Source organism: Rana temporaria, chromosome 2 (assembly GCF_905171775.1).
Source record: "Rana temporaria chromosome 2, aRanTem1.1, whole genome shotgun sequence".
Classification (NCBI taxonomy): domain Eukaryota; kingdom Metazoa; phylum Chordata; class Amphibia; order Anura; family Ranidae; genus Rana; species Rana temporaria.
Window position 1 is genome coordinate 248,050,667 of NC_053490.1, and position 22,792 is coordinate 248,073,458.

Genomic DNA, 22,792 nt, shown 5'->3' on the forward strand with positions numbered 1-22,792 from the left:
GGTCGCTATCCATGCGAAGGGCTACTACATCAACTTTCTGCTCCATTACGGACTTACCTGCACCACGGGCCATCATCTATATTGCCTTTTGGAAATCCTTGACCAGCCATTCGTTGGAGGGATCGTCTTCAGAAGCAGACACTACCCTTATGCTGAAAAAACACAAGAAACTGCGCTGCAACACAATGATTTCAAGGCAGCAGCTATCGTGCGAGATACACAATAAACATAAATAAACAAAAAGCCGCGCCAAGTTAATATAAATGAAAAAACCTCTCCTTTAAGGAATAGAGGTTAACAGAAAGTCCAAAGAGAGTCCTTATACTTATAAGCAGAAGCTTCTAATATGAGGTTCAAAGAAATATTCCTTAGAAAGTTGCTCGTGCTGTAATAATGGATCTTTCAATCACCCGGTGACATATTATACAAATCGTGAGGTCCCTCCACCGAGAATAATGAGCCTCTTACCAGATGGCAAGTAACCAGAGCAATTGGCTATAGCCCAGCCACGGCCTTTGGGTTCCCCAGAAGTCACAGGACAAAACCAACAGCGTCACGACCGTTTCTGAATCGATCGCTCCAATGCAGGGAGTATATAAAAGAAAGGACGCATATAGCGTAATACCGCTGTGCTGGATGTGGAGGCTTTACACAACAGACTGGCTCTGGTAAGTGATTTTATATTCATAGGATTTTGCTGCTATCTGGATGGAAATGTTTTATTGCTGGACCAGCAATAAAACATTTCCATCCACGAGCAACTTTCTAAGGAATATTTCTTTGAACCTCATATTAGAAGCTTCTGCTTATAAGTATAAGGACTCTCTTTGGACTTTCTGTTAACCACTACCCTTATGCTGTTTTGACTCACCACTGCTGTGGGGGAGTCCACATCTCATAGTAAGTGTAACCATCTTCTCCTTGGTGGCGGCTTTTCTCATTTATTCAGTGGTGATATTATCTGCTTGACGTCAGGATTTATACCAGCATTTCGGTCCAGCGGATTAAAACACTGACTGTCTCATGTTATGCATATGACACTGATTTTACGTTTATTTATAAATCTGCATGTTTGCGAGGCCTTTGTTAAAGACTGAGTTCCCATATTTGGGAATCGTTTGTTGCAAAGACATTTGTTGTTTATAGGAAAAAAACAAGATGCGCTAAATCTATACATACAAAATAAAATCCCAAACCACATGATACAAATCAATGTCCATAAGTGAGGAAAAGGGAATAAAAAGAAAGGATGAAGTCCTTAAGGGAACAACAAAGTTCCTGTTCACCCGTGTAGTGAAAAAAAGGGGGAAAACCAATTAGTCCATAAATAAAAATCCAGGTTTTTTAGAGTGACTATCCAGGAGCAGTGATCCACCACCGAAAGCAAATTAAGCCTCTTACCGGATATCCGGTGGTCTCTTAGTTAAAAGAAGACCCCAGAAAGCATGTCAAGGATAAACCAACGATAATCGGAGTGCAGGTGGGCTGAGTTGGAAACCAATCCTTATCTCATTCCTGGTGTTTTTCAGACTCCATTTATCAGGTACCATGGAAAGACATATAGGGACCGCAATAGTGTAAAACCAAAGATGCGTTTATTTTTAAAAAGTCAAAAACACACTTACATTTAAACAGTGTTATAGAGCATGTCAAATTGGAGCTCCGGCCGAAAGCTGTCCAATATAACCCGTCCAAAATGGTAAAGAAGTCGTGCAAGTAGCGGGGGGTAATCCGGTGCAGCACTCGTTCCGCCCGACCAGTTTCGCGATAAATCGCTTCCTCTGGGGCACTTTGTTGTTTATGTCACGACATTTTTGCCACGAATCGTTTTTTGCAAAGACATTTTTGTTTATGTTACGATATTTGCCATCAGTATTTACCCACATGTATTGGTGATATTTTCATGTTCATTCACTAATTATAATTTTTTACATTTTATATTGCATTCAGTTTGCTTTATCACTTTGGCTTACCATTAGCGCTGCACTTTTTTTTCCCCATACCTTGTCACAAATTTTCAGTTTGTTGGTGCTGGCAGCTTTTTCGTTTATTTCACAATTTTGGGCAGCACATTACTATACCCCCTTTTTTCTGATTACCGTAAGTGAGACCTTATTTGTTCATTCTAGGATTTTGATTTGGCCTAATAGTGAGTCTATCTCATTTTGGTTGTCGTTTGCGATTGAGCCTCAACAGATTCATAATTTGTTTTGAAGTAGTAGTCACAAGCACAAATTTGCTTTGGTGCTCATAGTTAGTTAGATAGGAGAGATGAAGTCAACCTCCAAAGGGTGGTGTTTGTCGGTCAAGAGTGTGGGAACAATTTAATAGATATGGGGGTGTGGTCTGACCAAGTAATGAGAAATATGCGAGATTCTGAGGTAGCCAATAAGATTTTTTTTGTTTGCGAGAAAGATCAGTCTGAAAGTAGGAACCACGACTATGAGAATAAAAGGTATAATCGTGCTCAACATCATGCATGCATCTCCAAGGATCGTATAGGTCCTCATTGTTTATAAAGGATGTGAGGGCTGACGGTCAGCATCTGTCGGGGTTTGTGGAGTCCAATGAGGGTTCGACAATAGCGTTAAAGTCACCACAAAGTACCAATGGAGAGTTTTTGTATGGATAAGTTCATCCCTTAATATTTTGTAAAATTTGTGTTGGGAGGTGTTGGGTGCATAGATGCTCACTAGAGTCAGGGGGTGATTATTGATATTGGGAGAATTATGCACCTGCCTTCATCTGTTTCTAGTGCAAAGGACATGTTGGTGCTGATGGCTATTATCGGCCCACATTTTTTTTTCTCAGCGTTTGCAAAGAAATATTGGGAATATTTTTTGTGTGTACAAGAGGGGGGTTTGGCCTTAGAGAAATTTATCTCTTGGACACATAATATATCTGCATTTTGAAAACATGCTTCTTTCCAGAGGAGGTTTCTCGTAAATGGTGAGTTAAGCCCTTTGGCATTAATGGATGTAATATTGATGGACATGTTGTTAGGTTCTGGAGATCTGACTGCAGTAATTGAGCGAGACTATAACACCTTATAGACTGTATTGGTTAAGAAAGTCGATTAGTGTATCGCAAGCTGAAAATTATAGAGTGACAAATATATGCAAATGTCAAAAGCACCACAATTGTGGTGTAATTCACAATTCAGAAATTAAGATGTTGCAAATATGTAACAGAGATAACACGTGCAATAAAGAAAGAAAAAAAAGAAGAAAAAATGTCAGAGGATAAGTTGAATGAGGAAATTGTAAATGGTAATGTTCATCTGAGTGTGCTTTGCACACTATTCAGTTGGGAAAAGGTGGGAATTGTACAAATCGCTCAGGCAGGATATTTCCATGCTTGGGACAAATATCTATGGGATGGTGGTTATCCTTTGTCCGCTTGGTTTGGTTTAGGTTGTGGAGGAGATGAGGAAATGGTGTGGTTGCTTGAAGCCTGAGATGAGGCAGAGATGGGCAGAAGGCCCCAGTTAGCTTTTTATAACCATCCTTAGGTGACAGGATTGGGATGATTTTTTGTTTGTATTGTTGTAATATTAATATATATGTGTAGGTATTATTATGCCATAATATTGTGTTATATGTATGGCATGGTATACATACAGGCATTCAAGGTTACACATCAAAAGGTGTTTGCTGACCAAAAGGGTTAGTGGTCAAACACAGATCAAAGGAACAGCTGAGGACCCTTTGATGTGTTAATCTTATCTAAGACTACCTAGGTATGTGAGATGGCCTGATACTTCCTTACATACATAAGGAAGTATTTATTGATGGTAATTAGACTTGGGGGTTTTCATTCAGGGAAACAGTTGGTTGACCTGGAAGAGCCACTCCCTCCAGTGTGAGACCAGCTTTTGAGGCAGTCAAGCTGGCATTCAGTCTGGTCTTCACTGAGAAACATGGCACATGTCTAGGAATTATATACTCTCTTGGATTTTTGTATTGTCTGTGGAATTTGGACTTTATTCTGTATTGGAAGTCAGTTAATTAAAATTGCGTTCTCTGGAGAGCCTGTGTGTTGCTGCGAAACAACATAGGCCCGGATTCAGAGAGCAATTGCGCCTGCGTAACCATAGTTACGCAGCGCAATTGCTTGCTTGCGCCGGCGTTACGAATGCTCCTGATTCAGGAACATCGTAACGCCGACTGCAGCCTAAAATCTGCGTGGCATAAGGCTCTTATGCCACACAGATTTTAGGCTGCATTCTTGCGTTGACCGCTAGGGGGCGCTCCCATTGTGCTCAGTGTATAGTATGCAAATTGCATACTAACACCGATTCACAATGTTGCGCGAGCCCTGCGTACGCAAGTTACGGAGTTTCCGTACAGCGTCTTTAGCGTAAGGCTGCCCCTTCTAATAGTAGGGGCAGCCAATGCTAAAGTATACCCGCCGTTCCCGCGTCGTGAAATTTTAATTTCACGTTGTTTGCGTAAGTGATTCGTGAATGGCGCTGGACGCCATTCACATTCACTTTGAAGCAAATGACGTCCTTGCGATGTCATTTGCCACAATGCACGTCGGGAAAGTTTCCCGACGGCGCATGCGCTTTACGATCGGCGCGGGAACGCGCCTAATTTAAATGATTCCCGCCCCCTGCGGGATCATTTAAATTGCGCGCGCTTATGCCAGGCAATTTTGCCGGCGCGCCCTCGCAATTTACAGAGCTACTGCTCCGTGAATCGAGGGCAGCGGCGCAAATTTGCGGGGGCGCAGGGCAAAATCGTTGCCCTGTGCCTCCGTAATTTATGCGCAATTCTTACTGAATCCGGGCCATAATTTATAGTCATCATATTAACATCTATATCACTACATTTATTAAACATTTATGAGATCACTACATGTATGTGACCAGTAATTTTATGGGGTAACCCCAGATTATTTTTCGTTCTTGGTGAATGGACGTGACTGGAGCGTATGTCCTGTGTAGCTCCATTGTGGCGGGAGAGAGATCCATGAAGAGATATTTTGGAATATGGTGCAGGTAGAGATTTAGTGGCTCTAGCTGTATATAGAATTTGCTCTTTTATATGAAAGAAATGTATTCTGACCAGGACATCCCTGGGTGTTTTCACAGGAAAATGGTCAGGTTTTGCGATTCTATGTTCGTTTAGCATGTCGCAAGGAGGAATGTTCGGAAGTAGGGTGGATAAGTACTGTTGAAGGTATTTTTTCATTTCATTGGGGGTACCAACTCTGGGATACCTCTGAATGTTATGTTATTGCATCTCGACCTGTCTTCGAGGTCTGCAAGTTTCAGTTTAATTCTTTGGATCTCATCGGAGTGGTGGTCATGTGCGTCAAGGAGCTCATTGTGCGTTTTGCTCACTTCAGACATGTGTGCCTCTACTGTGTCAGTGCTCTCCTCTAAGCAATCAATCCTCTCATGCACTTTGGATATAGACAGCTGCAGATTTCTGTATAGATCCTTTTGTAGTGTGAGCAGCATGGATTTTAACATGCTTTCAGATGCTGGATTGTCAGCGACTGGCATGGCAGCTAACGTGGGTATATGAGAGCGTTCCTGAGTTGTGTGGTCTGAGGCAGCCCAGTGAAGTCTTTGGCTAGAGGTGTTTTATTGGGAGAATTGGTTGAAGAGGCAGTCCTCTTACCTTTATCCACTGCAGGGTCTGTAGGTGCAGATGGGAGACTGTCCATCTCTTCCTGCTCACTCAGGTCTGGGGGATCAGATCACCGCTGCAGCTGTGTGCCATCACTGAGAGACTGCCTGTGTGTAGTGACTGAGGGAGACATGCGGTTGGCTGGATCGTGGCTCCATTGGGGGGGAGGGGAGTATTGAGTGAGGCGGCGCGTGGAGGTGGTGGGTTTCTCCTCAGAGATATTCATAACTGTCTTCCCCTAAAAGAAAGAGGAAGAGCTAGTAGAACTGAGTTGCCATATATCTCTACCGTGGAGCGGAGCTCGTGTCTCAGGCAGCTATCCTGATCCGCGGCTAACCACACTCCCCAATACTTACTGTTTTAATAAATTTTTAACCTTAAATCGGAGCTCCGCTGAAAAAAAAATATTAAAAGCCAGCAGCTACAAATACTGCAGCTGCTGACTAATATTAGAACACTTACCTGTCCTGGAGTCCGGCGCCATCCGCAGCAGAGGACGAGCGATCGCTTGTCACTCTCCTGCCCCCCCCCGCCATCCTCGGTGAGGGAACCAGGAAGTGAAGCACTCCGGCTTCACTGCCCGGTTCCCTACGGCGCATGCGCGAGTCACGCTACGCCTGCCGATTGGCTCCCGCTGTGTACTGGGAGCCGAGTATTCCCAGAACACAACGGAGGGGGGAAACGGGAGGTGACATCATGCCCGCAGTCTGCCCGAGACCGTGTGGCCGGAAGTGGGTGCAAATCAGGGTAGGTAAAATGCCCCCGGACAGGCGTCTATCACAGGACTGGCAGCCGGAGCGCCACCTAAGGATCACTGGGAGGAACAGTTGTGCATACCTGTCATGCAGTGTGGTAACTGGATCCCCGATGGTTCGTCTAGGCCTCCTGGACAACCTCTGATTCTAGGTTCTCCCGAGCCAATCCCCCATTGCACAGCTCCCGGCTTAGGATCCTCTCAACAGAAGGTTGGGACCCAGCCAGTCGCTGGGGCCCCTCTCTAGGTTGGGATGAGGCTCCACATGGTGCATGACCTCAGTAAAGCAGGCCACGGTGGCGGGGCCCATGGATGCACGCACCCTGAAGGTGGATGCCGCACCTGGAACTAGGGCCACGCACAGAACAGAGCGGCCCCAAAGGCGGTTGCCCAGATATATCCCCTCCCAACATGCCCAACGAGGGAAGAACTCCTCTAGCGCCAGCTGCCACCCGGGGGTTAAAACGCACACCCGGAGCGCAGACTCACCCACAGGACAAATTCTGAAATTGGCAACAGCCTACATTTCCATAAACTGTGAATGGGAGTAAACTAATCCTCCCATTCCCCACTAAATTTTAGCGTAGTGCCCATACTGAAAAGTAAGGGGGCGCTACATACACTAGGGATGAGCCAAACACACCTCCCCCCCTGGTTCTGTTCGTAGCAGAACATGCGAACAGGCAAAAAAAATTTGCTAATTTTAAAGGCTAATATGCAAGTTATTGCCATAAAAAGTGTTTGGAGACCCGTCCAGGGGACATGTATCAATGTAAAAAAAAGTACATGTATCAATGCAAAACAAAAGTTTTAAAAACTGACGTTTTTTTGGGAGCAGTGATTTTAACCACTTGACCACTGGGCACTTAAACCCCCTTAATAACCAGACCAATTTTCATGTCTTTTTTTTCCCACAAATAGAGCTTTCTTTTGGTGGTATTTGATCACCTTCGCTATTAATGAAAAAAGAACGAAAATTTTGTAAAAAAATGAATTTTTCTTGTACTGATGGGCACAGGTGGCACTAATTGGCAAAGGTGGCACTGGTGTGGCACTGGTGTGGCTCAGATGACACTGGTGTGGCTCAGATGGCACTGGTGTGGCACAGGTGGCACTGGTGTGGCACAGGTGGCACTGGTGTGGCGCAGGTGGCACTGGTGTGGCACAGGCGGCACTCGTGGGCACAGACAGCACTGATTGGCACTGATGGGCACAGGTGGCACTGATTGGCACTGATGGGCACAGGTGGCACTGATTGGCACTGATGGGCACAGGTGGCACTGATGTGGCAGTGTTGTGGAACTGTTGTGGAACTGTTGTGGCACTGGTGTAGCACAGGTGGCACTGGTGGGGCACAGATGACACTGGTGGGGCACAGATGGCACTGGTGGGGCACAGATGGCGCTGGTGGGGCACAGATGGGGCACTGCTGGGAACTTATGCACTCGGGCGCGCAGGTCTGATTCTCCGGGAGGACGTATGTTGACGCCCTCCCAGAGTTAGGGAACCGCCTTGTAGCCGTACTTCGGCTTTAGGGCAGTTACTAAGTGGTTAATAATGCTTAAAGTGAAACAATAAAATTTAAATATTTCTTAAAATTGTGTACCTGGGGGTGTCTATAGTATACCTGTAAAGTAGTGCATGTTTCCCGTGCTTAGAAAAGTCCCTGCACAAAATGCAAGTAAAAAAAGTAAGTAAAATCACACGCGGCTATAATGAATTGTCGGGTCCCGGCAATACAGATAAAAGTCATTGAAAAAAAAACAGCATGGGTCTGGTATGAATATGAAGGGGAACCCTGAACCGTATCGCTCGAGACTGGATTACATTGTTGGTCTTTTTTTTTAAATAAAGGATTTGTCCCAGACTGTCTCCCTTTTAAAATTTTGGGGGGGAAATGGTAGGGGTACAATGTTTTCTTGGGGGGAACCCCACACCATTTTTGTAAAAAAAATGGCACAGGATTCCCCTTTATATCCTTCCCAGACCTGAAGGGCCTGATATGGAATTTGGGGGGACCCCCACACATTTTTTTTTAATTTTGGTTCGGGGTTTACTTTAATATTCATACCAGACCCAAAGGGCCTGGTAATGGACTAAGGGGAAACCCATGCTGTTTTTTTTTTCAATTACTTTTATCTGTGTTACCGGGACCCGACAATTCATTATAGCCGCGAGTAGTTTTAAATTACTTTTTTTACTTTAGAAATGTAATTTTGTGCAGGGACTTTTCTAAGCATGGGAAACATGCAATACTTTACAGGCATACTATAGACACCCCCCCATGTACAAAATTTTAAGGAATATTTCACTTTTATTGTTTCACTTTAAGCATTATTAAAATCACTGCTCCTGAAAAAACTTCAGTTTTTTTAAACTTTTTTTGCATTGATACATGTCCCCTGGGGCAGGACCCAGGTCCCCAAACACTTTTTTATGACAATAACTTGCATATTAACCTTTAAAATTAGCACTTTTCATTTCTCCCATAGACTTTTAAAGGGTGTTCCGTGACTTTTCGAGGTTGCCGCGAACACCCCAAATTGTTCGCTGTTCGGCAAAGTCAGTTGACTGTTCGAGTCAAACTCATGTTCAACTTGAACATAAAGCTCATCCCTACACGTCATGTACATGTACACATCATCTAAATGGCACTATGCAATATAATCAATGGTAAGAAAGACAATATGATCATTTGGTTATAGATTAGTCTAAATCGGTTCTTATCAGTAGGTATGAGAATGCATCCTTAAAGCCTGTCACGTTTCTTGGATAATACCACTCTTCAGGGGCAGGTGCATGCAACTCTATAAAGAACAAAACATGAGTAGACCAGTATGATCAAACGTTATACCCCTCAATGGGGAGGATGTGTACAAGAGAAAGGGGAGAGAGTTACTCATTCCTCTGAGTACTTATATTGTGATAAGTCTGGAAAATCAGAGGATGTCCAAATTGTCAGTCCTGGGAGCTGTGGAAGGGGCCTGCAGTAGAGGGACCAGGTGTACAAAACATCATCCCCAGGAAAACGAAAGGCAGAAAAGCAGGTAGTGGAATAAGTGGGCTTCATATCTAAAAATATGTATATATTGGGTGTACTATAAATACTCTGGGCCAGATTCACAAAGAGATACGACGGTGTATCTACAGATACACCATTGTATCTCTGACTTACACTGGTCCTATCTATGCGCCTGATTCATAGAATCAGATACGCATAGATAGGACTAAGATCTGACAGTGTTACACTGTCGGATCTTTTTTTCAATTTAAAAATGGCGCCGGGGGTGTTCCCGCTGATTTACGATAAATAATATGTAAATCAGCGAGATACGCAAATTCATGAACGTACGCGGACCCGTCGCAGTGTTCTTACGTTGTTTCCGTAGTGGTTTTCCCGTCGTATACTTACCCCTGCTTTCATCAGGCGCAGCCAATGTTAAGTATAGCTGGCGTTCCCGCGTCGAATTTGAATTTTCCAACGTCGTTTGCATACGCCGATTCACGAACACGCGCGTCGCAAGTCCCGCTCAGGTCGAAACCACTGACGTCCTAGTGACGTCAGTGGGAGCAATGCACGCCGGGAAATTCCCCGGACGGCGCATGCGCATTACGGGAACGCGCCTGATTTAAATAGTACACTCCCCTAGCCGCGGAATTTGAATTCCGCCGGGGGATTTAGGATCCGCCGTCGCAAGTTTGGAGGTAAGTGGTTTGTGAATTAGCCACTTGCCTCCTAAACATGCGGGAGCGGATCTTAATTCACGTAGATCGAGCGGATCTATAGATCCGCTGAGCTACGTGAATCTGGCCCTCTGTATGTAGCACTACCCCCGGAGGAGCAGCTGGTTATTTTTGGGTCTAAGCTTGGTGGCTTAACCCCTTAAAGTGGCTCAAAACCCTCCCGTGACACACCTGGTAATATGAGAGTTGTGGACCCCAGTAGCTGGTGAGGAAACACAATGGGGGTTATTTACGAAAGGAAAATCCACTTTGCACTACAAGTGCACTTGGAAGTGCAGTCGCTGTAGGTCTGAGGGGAACATGCAAGGAAAATATGATTGGATGATAAATGATTGGATGATAAAATCAGAAGAGCTTCCCCTAATTTCAGAGCTTGCACTCAGATTTACAGCGATCTACAGCGATTGCACTTACAAGTGCACTTTCAAGTGCACTTGTAGTGCAGAGTGTACAGTATTTCCCTTTAGTAAATCAACCCAAATATCTCACTACATGGCAACAGATTATGCAAATAAAGGGGTTACCTTGAATGGAAGGATCTTGCAATGCAAAAGATGGGCTGCACTTAGACTTTAAGATAACCAAATCAATGCTTTACTTAAAGAAAAACAAAGAACAAAGAGTAAAACAGTGACACTCTATTCACAGATCCCTGCAGTATCAGCAACAATATTAAGGCTTGAGAGAAAGTTAGGCTGCAACATCAAATCAGACCTGTGTGAGCACACAGCAAGGGGGACTCATTCAACAAAACATATACATTGAAGCGCCCTCTTGCCAAACCCCACCCAGCTCCAGGCCTCCATACAATACAATATAAAGTAATAGAGCTGATTGCTCGGTCAACGAGCAATGCAACTGAATATAGTGAATATACAACTCTAAACAGATAACCCTTGGAAATGATAGCTATATCTAATTAGAATGAACTGGCGTCCCAGGCCAAACTTCAATATAGTCTCCTGCTAACAGTTCGTGCACTTGTTCGTTGGCATGCGGTGGTGTGCAAAGAACCACTTATATTCCAAAAGGGTAACAGCAAAATGTTAAAAGTCTCCTGGATAGTCAAACCATAAAGATGGATGTCAATAATCTGCCCTACTACAAGACAAACTGTACTTTCAGGCAAGTGCCCATCTCACCCAACCGGCTCAGGCCTTGTCCTTCTACTGCACACCGTTCGGTCGGCCAGCAGTCTCCGGTCCTCAGAAAGGTTGCAGGGTTACTGGGATCTCGTCCGATGACTCCAGCAGGAACTCCATCCATCCTTCCTTCTCGAAGCCGCTCCGCCCAGGTGTATGTAGGCCTCAACTGCGGCCCACTCCTCGTGGAGACACTCTTTGCAGTGTCCTCCTGGGTTGAAGAGGCGGTCCAGAGAGAGTGCGCCAAACACGTCCTCTCCCTTAAATTACCTCCCTTAGCCAGTGGTGCGGAGGGGAATGCATCTTGGGGTGGCCCAGCTGTTCTCTGTGTAATGTAGTTCATTACAGGCCAATGGAGTCTATTCTCCTTCTGAACTCAATTCCCCTACATTCAGTGCGGTACCAGGATGAATTGTAAACAGGTGGCTCTAACCCAACTCGGCCACAGGAGGGAGCTGAGATCCTTCACGATCAGCAAATGTAGTCTTTTGTATCACATCAGGAAGGGTGATACCCCACTACATGTATTATGGGAAGAAGCTAGAGTCCAATGCCAGGGTGCAGGTGGACAAGTGAATGTGAAAGAAAATAGTGTGCGAAGAGAAAAACACATGAGATGAAAAAGAAAAAAACATAAAAAAAGAATGTTTCACACGTGCCTGCCGACTCCTAAATCTATTGATAAGCAGTGACACCTGGTTATGGGGTATGGAAAATATAAGCCCTCCCATAATTCTGGCCCTGTTTTATTACCACAAGTGTCCAATGGCACACTTGTACCCTCAACCCCAATTGATGATGAATCAGCATCCCTTTATTGGTTGTTTAGAAAACATCCCAAATCAAAATCCTTATTTAATCCCCCAAGCATGAGAGATCCCAATCTGTAATGATTCATAAATCATTATTGTTGTGGTTTATTGTACATTACTAATTGCCATTTGTCCTTTTCAGAAACCTATTCGTTTATTTGTATGTGAATTATATCAAAACAGAATCATATTCCTTATTTGTCCTAGAACTTGCAGAACTTGTAGATTAGAAAATGTGGGTTGGTTTACTAAAAAGTAGAATCTGGTGCAACTGTGCATGGTATCCAATAAGCTTCTATCTTCAATTAAGCTTTGACAAAAAACCTGGAAGCCGATTGATTTCTTGGCAGAGCTGCACCAGAGTTTGCACTTTCTAAGTTGGGTAAATCAACCAAATTGCTTTCCATTATATATGCCATAAAAAATGGTTCACAGTGAGCAATAGTATTCTGTAAATCCCAGTAGATGAAAATGGGTGTCATTGGAAACTACGTCATGCCCATCCCCATACATATAGTTAGTACCTAAAAACACATATGGTGTTGGGTCCCATGAGGCAAGGTGGGTGTGCAACAGCAAGATCAGTGATTCCTGTGACCGGTCAGACACAGTGAATCACTGATGATGATACTGGGCTATTGTGAGAAGTAGGGATGAGCTCCGCGTTCGATTCGAACGTATGTTCGACTCGAACATCGGTCGTTCGATCGTTCGTCGAAACTCGAACAAAACGGGTCGTTCGCGCCAAATTCGAGTGACGCAAAACGTCCCATAATTCACTGGGGCGTTGAGAGCTGATGATTGGCCAAGCATGCTGTATGTCCCGCATGCTTGGCCAATCACAGCGCTCAAAAAACGAAGAGCCATAATTGGCCAAAGCCAGGGTGGCTTTGGCCAATTATGGCTCAGGGGGATTAGTACACGCCCCCCACTATAAAAGGCAGCCTGCACGGCTGCCTAGTGTAGTGTGTTGGCGGTTCTAGAGAAGACCAGTCAGTCAGACAGAGAGAGATAGAGAGATAGAGACACAGTGTCTTAACTAGATAGATAGATAGATAGATAGATAGAAAGATAGATAGAGTAGGAAGTGTAGTCAGTATAGTTAAAAGTACAGTTTGTAGAGAATATATTCACATCCTTAGGCGTTGTCAATATATTTATAAACTGTACAGCTCAGCTAGTTTATCTATCAGGCAGGAGATTGTTCTACATGCAGCGCTCTAACGTGTTGTATTGCCTGCATTAGGGATTTACTTTAAATATAATTATTCTGTGTTATTTAACGTGTGCTAGTTAATTGCACACACAGACGCATTACCTGTTACTGCACGTGTGCAATTTATTTGCACAGAAGCGCAGTCGCTGTTAATGCAACTGGGCTATTGAATTGCACAGAAACGCAGTCGCTATTACTGCGTGCGTGCTGTTTAATAGCAACTAAAGGCAGTTGGTGTCACTGCGTGCGTGCTGTTAAATCGCATTTGACCGCAGTCGCTATTACTGCGTGCGTGCTGTTTAATAGCAACTAAAGGCAGTTGGTGTCACTGCGTGCGTGCTGTTAAATCGCATTTGACCGCAGTCGCTATTACTGCGTGCGTGCTGTTTAATAGCAACTAAAGGCAGTTGGTGTCACTGCGTGCGTGCTGTTAAATCGCATTTGACCGCAGTCGCTATTACTGCGTGCGTGCTGTTTAATAGCAACTAAAGGCAGTTGGTGTCACTGCGTGCGTGCTGTTAAATCGCATTTGACCGCAGTCGCTATTACTGCGTGCGTGCTGTTTAATAGCAACTAAAGGCAGTTGGTGTCACTGCGTGCGTGCTGTTAAATCGCATTTGACCGCAGTCGCTATTACTGCGTGCGTTCTGTTTAATAGCAACTAAAGGCAGTTGGTGTCACTGCGTGCGTGCTGTTAAATCGCATTTGACCGCAGTCGCTATTACTGCGTGCGTGCTGTTTAATAGCAACTAAAGGCAGTTGGTGTCACTGCGTGCGTGCTGTTAAATCGCATTTGACCGCAGTCGCTATTACTGCGTGCGTGCTGTTTAATAGCAACTAAAGGCAGTTGGTGTCACTGCGTGCGTGCTGTTAAATCGCATTTGACCGCAGTCGCTATTACTGCGTGCGTGCTGTTTAATAGCAACTAAAGGCAGTTGGTGTCACTGCGTGCGTGCTGTTAAATCGCATTTGACCGCAGTCGCTATTACTGCGTGCGTGCTGTTTAATAGCAACTAAAGGCAGTTGGTGTCACTGCGTGCGTGCTGTTAAATCGCATTTGACCGCAGTCGCTATTACTGCGTGCGTGCTGTTTAATAGCAACTAAAGGCAGTTGGTGTCACTGCGTGCGTGCTGTTAAATCGCATTTGACCGCAGTCGCTATTACTGCGTGCGTGCTGTTTAATAGCAACTAAAGGCAGTTGGTGTCACTGCGTGCGTGCTGTTAAATCGCATTTGACCGCAGTCGCTATTACTGCGTGCATGCTGTTTAATAGCAACTAAAGGCAGTTGGTGTCACTGCGTGCGTGCTGTTAAATCGCATTTGACCGCAGTCGCTATTACTGCGTGCGTTCTGTTTAATAGCAACTAAAGGCAGTTGTTGTCACTGCGTGCGTGCTGTTAAATCGCATTTGACCGCAGTCGCTATTACTGCGTGCGTGCTGTTTAATAGCAACTAAAGGCAATTGGTGTCACTGCGTGCGTGCTGTTAAATCGCATTTGACCGCAGTCGCTATTACTGCGTGCGTGCTGTTTAATAGCAACTAAAGGCAGTTGGTGTCACTGTGTGCGTGCTGTTAAATCGCATTTGACCGCAGTCGCTATTACTGCGTGCGTGCTGTTTAATAGCAACTAAAGGCAGTTGGTGGCACTGCGTGCGTGCTGTTAAATCGCATTTGACCGCAGTCGTTATTACTGTGTGCGTGCTGTTTAATAGCAACTAAAGGCAGTTGGTGTCACTGCGTGCGTGCTGTTAAATCGCATTTGACCGCAGTCGCTATTACTGCGTGCGTGCTGTTTAATAGCAACTAAAGGCAGTTGGTGTCACTGCGGCTATTTTGTTACTTTACACTTGAGCCAAGTCGCTCTTACTGTGTGGTTGCTGTTTAATACCATCTGAAAGCAGTTGGTGTGACAGCGACTATTTTGTTACTTTACACTTGAACCAAGTCGCTCTTACTGTGTGATTGCTGTTTAATACCATCTGAACGCAGTTGGTGTGACAGCGACTATTTTGTTACTTCACACTTGAGCCAAGTCGCTCTTACTGTGTGGTTGCTGTTTAATACCATCTGAACGCAGTCGGTGTGACAGCGACTATTTTGTTACTTTACACTTGAACCAAGTCGATCTTACTGTGTGATTGCTGTTTAATACCATCTGAACGCAGTCGGTGTGACAGCGACTATTTTGTTACTTTACACTTGAGCCAAGTCGCTCTTACTGTGTGGTTGCTGTTTAATACCATCTGAACGCAGTCGGTGTGACAGCGACTATTTTGTTACTTTACACTTGAGCCAAGTCGCTCTTACTGTGTGGTTGCTGTTTAATACCATCTGAACGCAGTCGGTGTGACAGCGACTATTTTGTTACTTTACACTTGAGCCAAGTCGCTCTTACTGTGTGGTTGCTGTTTAATACCATCTGAACGCAGTCGGTGTGACAGCGACTATTTTGTTACTTTACACTTGAGCCAAGTCGCTCTTACTGTGTGGTTGCTGTTTAATACCATCTGAACGCAGTTGGTGTGACAGCGACTATTTTGTTACTTTACACTTGAGCCAAGTCGCTCTTACTGTGTGGTTGCTGTTTAATACCATCTGAACGCAGTCGGTGTGACAGCGACTATTTTGTTACTTTACACTTGAGCCAAGTCGCTCTTACTGTGTGGTTGCTGTTTAATACCATCTGAACGCAGTCGGTGTGACAGCGACTATTTTGTTACTTTACACTTGAGCCAAGTCGCTCTTACTGTGTGGTTGCTGTTTAATACCATCTGAACACAGTTGGTGTGACAGCGACTATTTTGTTACTTTACACTTGAGCCAAGTCGCTCTTACTGTGTGGTTGCTGTTTAATACCATCTGAACGCAGTCGGTGTGACAGCGACTATTTTGTTACTTTACACTTGAACCAAGTCGCTCTTACTGTGTGATTGCTTTTTTTAATACCATCTGAACGCAGTCGGTGTGACAGCGACTACTTTGTTACTTTACACTTGAGCCAAGTCGCTCTTACTGTGTGGTTGCTGTTTAATACCATCTGAACGCAGTTGGTGTGACAGCGACTATTTTGTTACTTTACACTTGAACCAAGTCGCTCTTACTGTGTGGTTGCTGTTTAATACCATCTGAACGCAGTCGGTGTGACAGCGACTACTTTGTTACTTTACACTTGAGCCAAGTCGCTCTTACTGTGTGGTTGCTGTTTAATACCATCTGAACGCAGTTGGTGTGACAGCGACTATTTTGTTACATAACACCTGAACGCATAACTATGGCTGGAAGGACAAAGAGAGGCAGAGAGTCACGAGGGCAAGCAGGCTCTGCATCTAGAGGTAACGCTGGTGATGGATGTGGTGCATCCTCTTCAGCACGTGGCCGTGGCCGCTCGTCCTTCTTTTCGGGAGCTGGCCGTGTTGAGCCTCAACATGCTGAGAAATTAGTTGAGTGGATGACCAAGCCGTCCTCATCCTCCTCATCCTCTCTCACACAGACTGATTATAGTTTGTCTGGCAAAGCAGCTGCCAAGGCGTCCTCTACCCTCTGCACAATGGGATCACACAATCCTTCCCTAGTCCCACCGTGTCCTCCTGAGGAGTCCCCCGAACTGTTTCAACACAGTGTTGGGTACATGCTAGCTGAAGATGCACAGCGTTTTGAAGACTCCGATGACGGAACACTGATAGAGGAAGGCATTGATGTGAGCCCAGGGAGAGGGGGTGGCCGAGAGGGACAACAATCTGGGAGTGATGTTCCCCCAGCTGGAGCATACTGCCAGGTTGTCGCCAGTGATGATGAGGAGGGAGGGGATGATGAGGTCATTGACTCTACCTGGGTGCCTGGTAGGAGAGAGGAGGAGGAGGAAGAGGACGAGGCACATCTTCAAAGAGGCAGGAAGCCCTCCAGGGGTCAGCTTAAGGGCAGTACACCAACTGCATTACGTGGCGCTGCTGTGTCTCAACGGTACAGCAAAAGTTCTTTGGTGTGGGCCTTTTTTGAAACCTGTCCATCAGATGCTACCTTTGCTGTTTGCAACATATGTCTCAAGCGTATCTCGCGTGGCCAAAACATCACCCGCTTGGGCACCACATGCTTGTCCAGACATATGTCGACCTGCCATGCAGCTCGTTGGCAGGCATACCAGAAAGACCCACACCAAAGACCAAAGCGGTCCTCCCCTTGCCCTTCTGTGACCTCAAACCCCACTAGACCCCTAGTCCTCTCTGCAGCCTGCACCGAAGGTGTAGAAATAGGTGTGTCACAACGTAGTAGTGGTAGTACATCCGGCCAATCTACTGATATTACCAGACAAATTTCCCTGCCCCAGCTGCTGCAGCGCCGAAAGAAGTACGCTCCCAGCCATCCACATGCCCAGCGGTTGAATGCTAGCTTAGCAAAATTGCTAGCACTTCAACTGCTACCTTTTCAGTTGGTAGATTCTGCCCCCTTCCGTGAGTTTGTGGAATGTGCAGTACCTCAGTGGCAAGTACCCAAACGCCACTTTTTTTCACGGAAGGCGATTCCGGCTCTCTACCGGCATGTGGAAGGCAATGTCCATACCTCGCTGGACAGGGCGGTCAGTGGTAAGGTGCATCTTACCGCTGACTCATGGTCCAGCAGGCATGGACAGGGACGTTACCTGTCTTTTACGGCCCATTGGGTGACTCTGCTGGCAGCTGGGAAGGACGCAGGTCAAGGCACAGTAGTTTTGAAGGTTGTTCCACCACCACGCCTCCAAAACACTACAACTGCTTGTGACACACCTCTCTCCTCCACCCCCTCCTCTTCTTCTTCCTCTGTGGCCTCTTCCTGTGGTGATGTTGGCTCAGAACCAGCCGTGCTCCGTAGGCGTACGACGGGCTACGCAGGAATGCAGGCCAAGAGATGCCATGCGGTCCTAGAGCTGGTGTGCTTGGGAGAGAGGAGCCACACTGGGGAAGAGGTTCTTTCAGCTCTGCAGGGGCAGGCTCAGAGGTGGTTGACGCCACGCCAGCTGAAGCCTGGAATGGTGGTCAGCGATAATGGCACCAACCTCCTCTCTGCCCTGCGACGTGGAAAACTCACCCATGTGCCCTGTTTTGCGCATGTTCTCAATTTGGTGGTGCAGCGGTTCTTGGGCAGGTACCCTGGCTTACAGGATGTCCTGAGGCAGGCCAGGAAAGTCTGTGTGCATTTCCGGAGGTCATATAATGCCACTGCTCGGCTGACAGACCTCCAGAGGGAATACAACCTGCCCAAGAACCGCCTAATCTGTGACATGCCCACCAGATGGAACTCTACGTTGGCCATGCTGCAGCGGCTGCACACGCAGCAGAGGGCCATCAATGAGTACCTGTGCCAATATGGCAGCAGAACTGGCTCAGGGGAGCTTGGGTTTTTTTCACCACGCCAGTGGGCCTTGATCAGGGATGCATGCACTGTCCTGTCACCATTTGAGGAGGCCACGAGGATGGTGAGCAGTGACAGTGCATGCATCAGTGAGACTGTCCCGCTTATTCACATGTTGGAGCACACCCTACGTGGAATAATGGACAGGGCCCTTGAGGCAGAACAGAGGGAGGAAGAGGAGGACTTCCTTACCTCTCAAGGCCCCCTTTATCCAGACACTGTTCCTGCTTGCCCACCTGGAACACAGGAAGAGGAGGAGGAGGATGAGGAAGAGGAGGAGGAGGAGGATTGTATCAGCAGCATGGAGGTGGAGCCTAGCACTCAGCATCAACAGCAGCAGTCTTCAAGGGATCATTTACAGTCCCAAGGAACACGTGGACTTTTACGTGGCTGGGATGAGGTGGCTGAGGATCCTGTCGTCCTCAGTGACCCAGAGGACTGTGCCCCGAATGCCTCTGCAAACCTACGCTGCATGGCCTCCCTGATTCTGCAAAGCCTGCGTAAGGATCCTCGTGTACGTGCTATCAAGGAGAGGGATCATTACTGGCTGGCAACTCTCCTTGATCCACGTTACAAGAGTAAGGTAACGGATCTTATGTTGCCATCGCAGAGGGAGCAGAAGATGAAACTACTGCGGGAGGCCTTGTAGAAGGGTCTGTGCAATGCGTTCCCAGAACCGGGGGGATTACCAAAACCTGGCCCTGGACAACGTCTTGCTGAGGCTTCGGTGAGTCAGAGAAGGAGCGGTGGAGAAGGTGGCCGTCTGACCGATGCGTTCAGACAATTTTTTAGTCCGCAGCCCCAAGGTCTGACCGGTTCCAGCAACCATCGCCAGCGTCTGGTTTACATGGTCCGGGAATACCTAGCGGCAAGATCCGACTTGGACACCTTCCCCACGGAAAATCCTCTGGCTTACTGGGTCTTGAGGATGGATCACTGGCCAGAGCTTGCACAGTACGCAATTGAGCTACTGGCTTGCCCTGCATCCAGTGTTCTTTCAGAACGTACATTCAGTGCTGCTGGAGGCTTTGTGACCGATCACAGGGTACGCCTCTCCACCGACTCTGTTGATCGACTGACCTTCATCAAAATGAATCAGGCTTGGATCAACACCGGCTACCAAGCACCTGATGCTGATGTTACTGAATAAGAATTTTGTGTTGAAATATCAGATCCCTTTGAGACTGCTGATGCTGAGTGACTGTCCTGTTGTGCTGCTGATGGAATATCCTTCTCCTCCTCACTTTTCATGCTGTTAGCTAGTAAGAAATTTTGTTTTTCTGTGCTCCGCCACCAGTGCCTAAGGCCTAATTTTTGTGCCCCTGTGTAACAGGGGCGTCTAATAACAATTTTTGATGCAATACTTTGCACGTGGCCTAAGGCCTAATTTTTCTGCCCCTGTTTAACAGGGGCGCCTAATAACAATTTTTGATGCAATACTTTGCACGTGGCCTAAGGCCTAATTTTTGTGCCCCTGTGTAACAGGGGCGTCTAATAACAATTTTTGATGCAATACTTTGCACGTGGCCTAAGGCCTAATTTTTGTGCCCCTGTGTAACAGGGGCGTCTAATAACAATTTTTGATGCAATCCTTTGCACGTGGCCTAAGGCCTAATTTTTGTGCCCCTGTGTAACAGGGGCGTCTAATAACAATTTTTGATGCAATACTTTGCACGTGGCCTAAGGCCTAATTTTTGTGCCCCTGTGTAACAGGGGCGTCTAATAACAATTTTTGATGCAATACTTTGCACGTGGCCTAAGGCCTAATTTTTGTGCCCCTGTGTAACAGGGGCGTCTAATAACAATTTTTGATGCAATCCTTTGCACGTGGCCTAAGGCCTAATTTTTGTGCCCCTGTGTAACAGGGGCGTCTAATAACAATTTTTGATGCAATCCTTTGCACGTGGCCTAAGGCCTAATTTTTGTGCCCCTGTGTAACAGGGGCGTCTAATAACAATTTTTGATGCAATACTTTGCACGTGGCCTAAGGCCTAATTTTTGTGCCCCTGTGTAACAGGGGCGTCTAATAACAATTTTTGATGCAATACTTTGCACGTGGCCTAAGGCCTAATTTTTGTGCCCCTGTGTAACAGGGGCGTCTAATAACAATTTTTGATGCAATACTTTGCACGTGGCCTAAGGCCTAATTTTTGTGCCCCTGTGTAACAGGGGCGTCTAATAACAATTTTTGATGCAATACTTTGCACGTGGCCTAATGCCGCGTACAGACGGTCGTTTTTTGCGATGAAAAAAAAAAAGACGTTTTGAAAAACGTCATTTCAAATGACCGTGTGTGGGGAAAACGTCGTTTTATGTCTTGAGAAAAACGACAAAAAAAAAATTCAAACATGCTCGAATTTTTTGTGTCGTTTTTCAAAACGTCGTTTTCTGTGTCAATTAAAATGATAGTGTGTGGGCAAATAATAGAGTGTGGGCAGTAATAGAAATGTCAAAAATAGAGTTACGTACCGTCGTATTTCACGATCGTTTACTTCCGCCTTTTTCCACAGACTGTATACGTCTCTTTCAATGACGTCGGATCCCTTTAAACACTGCGCATGTGTGACGCAACGCACGATACCCCGCCCCTGACGTTCCTTCTCGTCCTTTACACGCCCCTTTCTCGTTCTTTTTTTGTGGGTGTGATTTATGGTGTTGGAAGACAAGCAGCAAAAAATGTCAGGCTCAAGACATGAGGTAGGCCAGGCCCAGGCAACAGGAAGATCCAGGCGGAGGTACAAGGCCAAAAACATGGCATTCCAGGAGATGGTAGAGATGGTCACCATCTTCACTAATGAAGATTATGATGGGAAGCACGGGCCTTACCTGCACCCCAATAAGGTGAAGGCGGACATTACTGATAAAGTAATCAGAAGGCTCCGGCAGAAATTTGGTGAACGCAGGTCAAAAGAACAAATAAGAAAGAGGTGGTCAGACCTGAAACAAAGAGAGCCAAAGCAACTTCGGGCAATAAAAAGATTGATTCGAGCAAAAAGTAAGTGAATTTTATGTTCCCTAATTTTAGGTGTTTGTTCTTTGTGCCATGTGCTTTTCCATTCAGGTTGAAATGTATTTGTGTGGGCACTAAAAATTGTCGTATGTGTTGTCGTTCATTCGTTAATTTAACTAATATTAAACGACGATATTCCCGATAATTTGCAACATGCCTATTTCACATGGACAAATTGTAGTGCAATCACTGTATCAGCCACAAATAAAAACGTATTTGTCTGATTTATGTTATAACGAATGACGACTCATACGACCATTTCCTGTGTTCCCAAATATTCCAGTTTCAAAAAATTTATTGGGTTTCATGTGACATCAATTTGTAAACATTTATGTACATGTTTACCTAATTAGATCTTAATAATTTCGATATAAAATATGCACAAAAAGGACAGTATACTCAGCAGAGGATTTATACACATAGGGATTTATTTGTTTGAAAATTGTGAGTTAAAGTTTCATCTAAAATTTTACCATTGTGTTTTCCCTTTCTTCAATCTCGTAGAGCGAAAGGAAGCATCAAGGCAGGACGCAAGTTCACAAGCCACACCCCCGAGGGATCTTGATGAATGTGAAGCTGCCACCACATCTGGTAAAGTATCATATTCAAAAGATACACAGGTAATGTAGATGTAGGAGAAACATATTTGTAATACATGGTTTGCTTGCACATTTCAGGAGCAACTCGTGCTGGCTCCTCAATTGACAGGGACACTGCCCAGCTCCTCATTGCCGAAATTTGGTCCTGCCGGGAAAAGAATGAAGACCTACAGATAGCAGCCCGGAAAATACTAAAAAATGCGAAAAGTGTTGAGGTCCAGTTGAAAAATTTACTGGATGTTTTGGGTAGGGTGTGAAAAAAACCAAAAAAAATGTAAAAAAATGATTTCATCTCATTCTTGAATTTAAAAAAAAAAAAAAATGATTTTACATGTTGATTGATCAAAAAAATACAAAAAAATGAAAAAATAAGATTTTATATGTTGATTGATCAAAAAAATACAAAAAAATGAAAAAAAAAGATTTTATATGTTTATTGATCAAAAAAATACAAAAAAATGAAAACATAAGATTTTATATGTTGATTGA

The 22,792-nt window shown here is 45.3% G+C and overlaps 1 long non-coding RNA gene across 1 annotated transcript; it reads left to right on the top strand.

The window, feature by feature from the left end:
- The first annotated feature begins 22,265 nt into the window (after positions 1-22,265).
- LOC120928591 lies at positions 22,266-22,576 on the top strand. Its single transcript, XR_005747246.1, has 2 exons — positions 22,266-22,295; positions 22,382-22,576. It is a non-coding gene; the product is annotated as an uncharacterized LOC120928591 (long non-coding RNA).
- Positions 22,577-22,792: the final 216 nt, after the last annotated feature.